A 7930-nucleotide genomic window follows, 5' to 3' on the forward strand; every position below is an offset into this window, starting at 1 on the left:
TCTCGCCAGTCACTGCTTAGGGCTACATCAAGAGGAAACAAAACATAGAGACAGAACGTGAAACTACTTTACTGTGTCAAGTTTCAAGAAGCTAGCACAAACCTTGTTGGATTTAGAGTTCCAAATATATGTATCAATATAGGAGAAAACAGAGTGAAACCTAAAAATTCAAACTGTTACAGGAAATGAACGCTTCAACATAGAAGAACGACATTTGGGGAACCAAGTCGCCTTAGTGTACTGATCATTACCTGAAAGTATCATCCAGTTTGGGTGAAAAAATATTTGCTGAGATTTCTGGAGATTCGTAATTTTTGGAAGCTTGGCAACCCCTTTCCATGAAAGTGTTTCTCGCCAGTCACTGCTTAGGGCTACATCAAGAGGAAACAAAACATAGAGACAGAACGTGAAACTACTTTACTGTGTCAAGTTTCAAGAAGCTAGCACAAACCGTGTTGGATTTAGAGTTCCAAATACATGTATCAATATAGGAGAAAACAGAGTGAAACCTAAAAATTCAAACTGTTACTGGAAATGAACGCTTCAACATAGAAAAACGACATATGGGGAACCAAGTCGCCTTAGTGTAGTGATCATTACCTGAAAGTATCATCCAGTTTGGGTGAAAAAATATTTGCTGAGATTTCTGAAGATTCGTAACTTTTGGAAGCTTGGCAACCCCTTTCCATGAAGGTGTTTCTCGCCAGTCACTGCTTAGGTCTACATCAAGAGGAAACAAAACATAGAGATAGAACGTGAAACTACTTTACTGTGTCAAGATTCAAGAAGCTAGCAGAAACCGTGTTGGATTTAGAGTTCCAAATACATGTATCAATATAGGAGAAAACAGAGTGAAACCTAAAAATTCAAACTGTTACTAAAAATGAACGCTTCAACATAGAAGAACGGCATTTGGGGAACCAAGTCGCCTTAGTGTACTGATCATTACCTGAAAGTATCATCCAGTTTGGGTGAAAAAATATTTGCTGAGATTTCTGGAGATTCGTAATTTTTGGGAGCTTGGCAACCCTTTTCCATGGAAGTGTTTCTCGCCCGTCACTGCTTAGGGCTACATCAAGAGGAAACAAAACATAGAGACAGAACGTGAAACTACTTTACTATGTCAAGTTTCAAGAAGCTAGCAGAAACCGTGTTGGATTTAGAGTTCCAAATACATGTATCAATATAGGAGAAAACAGAGTGAAACCTAAAAATTCAAACTGTTACTGGAAATGAAGGCTTCAACATAGAAGAACGACATTTGGGGAACCAAGTCGCCTTAGTGTACTGATCATTAACTGAAAGTATCATCCAGTTTGGGTGAAAAAATATTTGCTGAGATTTCTGGAGATTCGTAATTTTTGGAAGCTTGGCAACCCCTTTCCATGAAAGTGTTTCTCGCCAGTCACTGCTTAGGGCTACATCAAGAGGAAACAAAACATAGAGACAGAACGTGAAACTACTTTACTGTGTCAAGTTTCAAGAAGCTAGCACAAACCGTGTTGGATTTAGAGTTCCAAATACATGTATCAATATAGGAGAAAACAGAGTGAAACCTAAAAATTCAAACTGTTACTGGAAATGAACGCTTCAACATAGAAGAACGACATATGGGGAACCAAGTCGCCTTAGTGTAGTGATCATTACCTGAAAGTATCATCCAGTTTGGGTGAAAAAATATTTGCTGAGATTTCTGAAGATTCGTAACTTTTGGAAGCTTGGCAACCCCTTTCCATGAAGGTGTTTCTCGCCAGTCACTGCTTAGGTCTACATCAAGAGGAAACAAAACATAGAGATAGAACGTGAAACTACTTTACTGTGTCAAGATTCAAGAAGCTAGCAGAAACCGTGTTGGATTTAGAGTTCCAAATACATGTATCAATATAGGAGAAAACAGAGTGAAACCTAAAAATTCAAACTGTTACTAAAAATGAACGCTTCAACATAGAAGAACGGCATTTGGGGAACCAAGTCGCCTTAGTGTACTGATCATTACCTGAAAGTATCATCCAGTTTGGGTGAAAAAATATTTGCTGAGATTTCTGGAGATTCGTAATTTTTGGGAGCTTGGCAACTCCTTTCCATGAAAGTGTTTCTCGCCAGTCACTGCTTAGGGCTACATCAAGAGGAAACAAAACATAGAGACAGAACGTGAAACTACTTTACTGTGTCAAGTTTCAAGAAGCTAGCACAAACCGTGTTGGATTTAGAGTTCCAAATACATGTATCAATATAGGAGAAAACAGAGTGAAACCTAAAAATTCAAACTGTTACTGGAAATGAACGCTTCAACATAGAAGAACGACATTTGGGGAACCAAGTCGCATTAGTGTACTGATCATTACCTGAAAGTATCATCCAGTTTGGGTGAAAAAATATTTGCTGAGATTTCTGGAGATTCGTAATTTTTGGAAGCTTGGCAACCCTTTTCCATGGAAGTGTTTCTCGCCCGTCACTGCTTAGGGCTACATCAAGAGGAAACAAAACATAGAGACAGAACGTGAAACTACTTTACTGTGTCAAGTTTCAAGAAGCTAGCAGAAACCGTGTTGGATTTAGAGTTCCAAATACATGTATCAATATAGGAGAAAACAGAGTGAAACCTAAAAATTCAAACTGTTACTGGAAATGAACGCTTCAACATAGAAGAACGACATTTGGGGAACCAAGTCGCCTTAGTGTACTGATCATTACCTGAAAGTATCATCCAGTTTGGGTGAAAAAATATTTGCTGAGATTTCTGGAGATTCATAATTTTTGGAAGCTTGGCAACCCCTTTCCATGGAAGTGTTTCTCGCCAGTCACTGCTTAGGGCTACATCAAGAGGAAACAAAACATAGAGACAGAACGTGAAACTACTTTACTGTGTCAAGTTTCAAGAAGCTAGCACAAACCGTGTTGGATTTAGAGTTCCAAATACATCTATCAATATAGGAGAAAACAGAGTGAAACCTAAAAATTCAAACTGTTACTGGAAATGAATGCTTCAACATAGAAGAACGAAATTTGGGGAACCAAGTCGCCTTAGTGTACTGATCATTACCTGAAAGTATCATCCAGTTTGGGTGAAAAAACATTTGCTGAGATTTCTGGAGATTCGTAATTTTTGGAAGCTTGGCAACCCCTTTCCATGAAAGTGTTTCTCGCCAGTCACTGCTTAGGGCTACATCAAGAGGAAACAAAACATAGAGACAGAACGTGAAACTACTTTACTGTGTCAAGTTTCAAGAAGCTAGCACAAACCTTGTTGGATTTAGAGTTCCAAATATATGTATCAATATAGGAGAAAACAGAGTGAAACCTAAAAATTCAAACTGTTACAGGAAATGAACGCTTCAACATAGAAGAACGACATTTGGGGAACCAAGTCGCCTTAGTGTACTGATCATTACCTGAAAGTATCATCCAGTTTGGGTGAAAAAATATTTGCTGAGATTTCTGGAGATTCGTAATTTTTGGAAGCTTGGCAACCCCTTTCCATGAAAGTGTTTCTCGCCAGTCACTGCTTAGGGCTACATCAAGAGGAAACAAAACATAGAGACAGAACGTGAAACTACTTTACTGTGTCAAGTTTCAAGAAGCTAGCACAAACCGTGTTGGATTTAGAGTTCCAAATACATGTATCAATATAGGAGAAAACAGAGTGAAACCTAAAAATTCAAACTGTTACTGGAAATGAACGCTTCAACATAGAAAAACGACATATGGGGAACCAAGTCGCCTTAGTGTAGTGATCATTACCTGAAAGTATCATCCAGTTTGGGTGAAAAAATATTTGCTGAGATTTCTGAAGATTCGTAACTTTTGGAAGCTTGGCAACCCCTTTCCATGAAGGTGTTTCTCGCCAGTCACTGCTTAGGTCTACATCAAGAGGAAACAAAACATAGAGATAGAACGTGAAACTACTTTACTGTGTCAAGATTCAAGAAGCTAGCAGAAACCGTGTTGGATTTAGAGTTCCAAATACATGTATCAATATAGGAGAAAACAGAGTGAAACCTAAAAATTCAAACTGTTACTAAAAATGAACGCTTCAACATAGAAGAACGGCATTTGGGGAACCAAGTCGCCTTAGTGTACTGATCATTACCTGAAAGTATCATCCAGTTTGGGTGAAAAAATATTTGCTGAGATTTCTGGAGATTCGTAATTTTTGGGAGCTTGGCAACCCTTTTCCATGGAAGTGTTTCTCGCCCGTCACTGCTTAGGGCTACATCAAGAGGAAACAAAACATAGAGACAGAACGTGAAACTACTTTACTATGTCAAGTTTCAAGAAGCTAGCAGAAACCGTGTTGGATTTAGAGTTCCAAATACATGTATCAATATAGGAGAAAACAGAGTGAAACCTAAAAATTCAAACTGTTACTGGAAATGAAGGCTTCAACATAGAAGAACGACATTTGGGGAACCAAGTCGCCTTAGTGTACTGATCATTAACTGAAAGTATCATCCAGTTTGGGTGAAAAAATATTTGCTGAGATTTCTGGAGATTCATAATTTTTGGAAGCTTGGCAACCACTTTCCATGGAAGTGTTTCTCGCCAGTCACTGCTTAGGGCTACAGCAAGAGGAAACATAACATAGAGACAGAACGTGAAACTACTTTACTGTGTCAAGTTTCAAGAAGCTAGCACAAACCGTGTTGGATTTAGAGTTCCAAATACATCTATCAATATAGGAGAAAACAGAGTGAAACCTAAAAATTCAAACTGTTACTGGAAATGAACGCTTCAACATAGAAGAACGACATTTGGGGAACCAAGTCGCCTTAGTGTACTGATCATTACCTGAAAGTATCATCCAGTTTGGGTGAAAAAATATTTGCTGAGATTTCTGGAGATTCATAATTTTTGGAAGCTTGGCAACCCCTTTCCATGGAAGTGTTTCTCGCCAGTCACTGCTTAGGGCTACATCAAGAGGAAACAAAACATAGAGACAGAACGTGAAACTACTTTACTGTGTCAAGTTTCAAGAAGCTAGCACAAACCGTGTTGGATTTAGAGTTCCAAATACATCTATCAATATAGGAGAAAACAGAGTGAAACCTAAAAATTCAAACTGTTACTGGAAATGAATGCTTCAACATAGAAGAACGAAATTTGGGGAACCAAGTCGCCTTAGTGTACTGATCATTACCTGAAAGTATCATCCAGTTTGGGTGAAAAAACATTTGCTGAGATTTCTGGAGATTCGTAATTTTTGGAAGCTTGGCAACCCCTTTCCATGAAAGTGTTTCTCGCCAGTCACTGCTTAGGGCTACATCAAGAGGAAACAAAACATAGAGACAGAACGTGAAACTACTTTACTGTGTCAAGTTTCAAGAAGCTAGCACAAACCTTGTTGGATTTAGAGTTCCAAATATATGTATCAATATAGGAGAAAACAGAGTGAAACCTAAAAATTCAAACTGTTACAGGAAATGAACGCTTCAACATAGAAGAACGACATTTGGGGAACCAAGTCGCCTTAGTGTACTGATCATTACCTGAAAGTATCATCCAGTTTGGGTGAAAAAATATTTGCTGAGATTTCTGGAGATTCGTAATTTTTGGAAGCTTGGCAACCCCTTTCCATGAAAGTGTTTCTCGCCAGTCACTGCTTAGGGCTACATCAAGAGGAAACAAAACATAGAGACAGAACGTGAAACTACTTTACTGTGTCAAGTTTCAAGAAGCTAGCACAAACCGTGTTGGATTTAGAGTTCCAAATACATGTATCAATATAGGAGAAAACAGAGTGAAACCTAAAAATTCAAACTGTTACTGGAAATGAACGCTTCAACATAGAAAAACGACATATGGGGAACCAAGTCGCCTTAGTGTAGTGATCATTACCTGAAAGTATCATCCAGTTTGGGTGAAAAAATATTTGCTGAGATTTCTGAAGATTCGTAACTTTTGGAAGCTTGGCAACCCCTTTCCATGAAGGTGTTTCTCGCCAGTCACTGCTTAGGTCTACATCAAGAGGAAACAAAACATAGAGATAGAACGTGAAACTACTTTACTGTGTCAAGATTCAAGAAGCTAGCAGAAACCGTGTTGGATTTAGAGTTCCAAATACATGTATCAATATAGGAGAAAACAGAGTGAAACCTAAAAATTCAAACTGTTACTAAAAATGAACGCTTCAACATAGAAGAACGGCATTTGGGGAACCAAGTCGCCTTAGTGTACTGATCATTACCTGAAAGTATCATCCAGTTTGGGTGAAAAAATATTTGCTGAGATTTCTGGAGATTCGTAATTTTTGGGAGCTTGGCAACCCTTTTCCATGGAAGTGTTTCTCGCCCGTCACTGCTTAGGGCTACATCAAGAGGAAACAAAACATAGAGACAGAACGTGAAACTACTTTACTATGTCAAGTTTCAAGAAGCTAGCAGAAACCGTGTTGGATTTAGAGTTCCAAATACATGTATCAATATAGGAGAAAACAGAGTGAAACCTAAAAATTCAAACTGTTACTGGAAATGAAGGCTTCAACATAGAAGAACGACATTTGGGGAACCAAGTCGCCTTAGTGTACTGATCATTAACTGAAAGTATCATCCAGTTTGGGTGAAAAAATATTTGCTGAGATTTCTGGAGATTCGTAATTTTTGGAAGCTTGGCAACCCCTTTCCATGAAAGTGTTTCTCGCCAGTCACTGCTTAGGGCTACATCAAGAGGAAACAAAACATAGAGACAGAACGTGAAACTACTTTACTGTGTCAAGTTTCAAGAAGCTAGCACAAACCGTGTTGGATTTAGAGTTCCAAATACATGTATCAATATAGGAGAAAACAGAGTGAAACCTAAAAATTCAAACTGTTACTGGAAATGAACGCTTCAACATAGAAGAACGACATATGGGGAACCAAGTCGCCTTAGTGTAGTGATCATTACCTGAAAGTATCATCCAGTTTGGGTGAAAAAATATTTGCTGAGATTTCTGAAGATTCGTAACTTTTGGAAGCTTGGCAACCCCTTTCCATGAAGGTGTTTCTCGCCAGTCACTGCTTAGGTCTACATCAAGAGGAAACAAAACATAGAGATAGAACGTGAAACTACTTTACTGTGTCAAGATTCAAGAAGCTAGCAGAAACCGTGTTGGATTTAGAGTTCCAAATACATGTATCAATATAGGAGAAAACAGAGTGAAACCTAAAAATTCAAACTGTTACTAAAAATGAACGCTTCAACATAGAAGAACGGCATTTGGGGAACCAAGTCGCCTTAGTGTACTGATCATTACCTGAAAGTATCATCCAGTTTGGGTGAAAAAATATTTGCTGAGATTTCTGGAGATTCGTAATTTTTGGGAGCTTGGCAACTCCTTTCCATGAAAGTGTTTCTCGCCAGTCACTGCTTAGGGCTACATCAAGAGGAAACAAAACATAGAGACAGAACGTGAAACTACTTTACTGTGTCAAGTTTCAAGAAGCTAGCACAAACCGTGTTGGATTTAGAGTTCCAAATACATGTATCAATATAGGAGAAAACAGAGTGAAACCTAAAAATTCAAACTGTTACTGGAAATGAACGCTTCAACATAGAAGAACGACATTTGGGGAACCAAGTCGCATTAGTGTACTGATCATTACCTGAAAGTATCATCCAGTTTGGGTGAAAAAATATTTGCTGAGATTTCTGGAGATTCGTAATTTTTGGAAGCTTGGCAACCCTTTTCCATGGAAGTGTTTCTCGCCCGTCACTGCTTAGGGCTACATCAAGAGGAAACAAAACATAGAGACAGAACGTGAAACTACTTTACTGTGTCAAGTTTCAAGAAGCTAGCAGAAACCGTGTTGGATTTAGAGTTCCAAATACATGTATCAATATAGGAGAAAACAGAGTGAAACCTAAAAATTCAAACTGTTACTGGAAATGAACGCTTCAACATAGAAGAACGACATTTGGGGAACCAAGTCGCCTTAGTGTACTGATCATTACC

Source organism: Spermophilus citellus, assembly GCF_964194105.1.
Source record: "Spermophilus citellus genome assembly, contig: SCAFFOLD_59, whole genome shotgun sequence".
Taxonomy (NCBI): domain Eukaryota; kingdom Metazoa; phylum Chordata; class Mammalia; order Rodentia; family Sciuridae; genus Spermophilus; species Spermophilus citellus.